General features: G+C 39.2%; 1 non-coding gene across 1 annotated transcript; it reads left to right on the forward strand.

The window, feature by feature from the left end:
- Positions 1 to 73, forward strand: TRNAK-CUU (transfer RNA lysine (anticodon CUU)). The gene has a single exon. It is a non-coding gene; the product is annotated as a tRNA-Lys (tRNA).
- Positions 74 to 464: the final 391 nt, after the last annotated feature.

A 464-nucleotide genomic window follows, 5' to 3' on the forward strand; every position in this document is an offset into this window, starting at 1 on the left:
GCCCGTCTAGCTCAGTTGGTAGAGCGCAAGGCTCTTAACCTTGTGGTCGTGGGTTCGAGCCCCACGGTGGGCGTTTCATTTCTTATTTTTGTGGCCACCACTGTTTTAGCAGTTTCACTCATTAAATTATTCTAGATCACCTTCAGTCATTTCCTTTTCCTGGTATACTTTATTTCTTAGTTTTTATTTCTTAGTTTTTAATATTTTGCCCCACGGTGGGCGTTTCATTTTTTATTTTTGTGGCCACCACTGTTTTAGCAGTTTCACTCATTAAATTATTCTAGATCACCTTCAGTCATTTCCTTTTCATACTTCAGGAGTTCAGGGGTCTTTTTGAATTTTCTCATTTATACTTCAGATCATGGTTGAGTATTCCTTCTTGGGTCATGAATAACTTGCTCCCTCGTACAGTCCTACTGCCAAACATCGCAGTTTCCTTGTTGCTTGTTAATTATAGACTTTTC

The sequence above is a fragment of the Lolium perenne genome, chromosome 1 (assembly GCF_019359855.2).
Source record: "Lolium perenne isolate Kyuss_39 chromosome 1, Kyuss_2.0, whole genome shotgun sequence".
Taxonomy (NCBI): domain Eukaryota; kingdom Viridiplantae; phylum Streptophyta; class Magnoliopsida; order Poales; family Poaceae; genus Lolium; species Lolium perenne.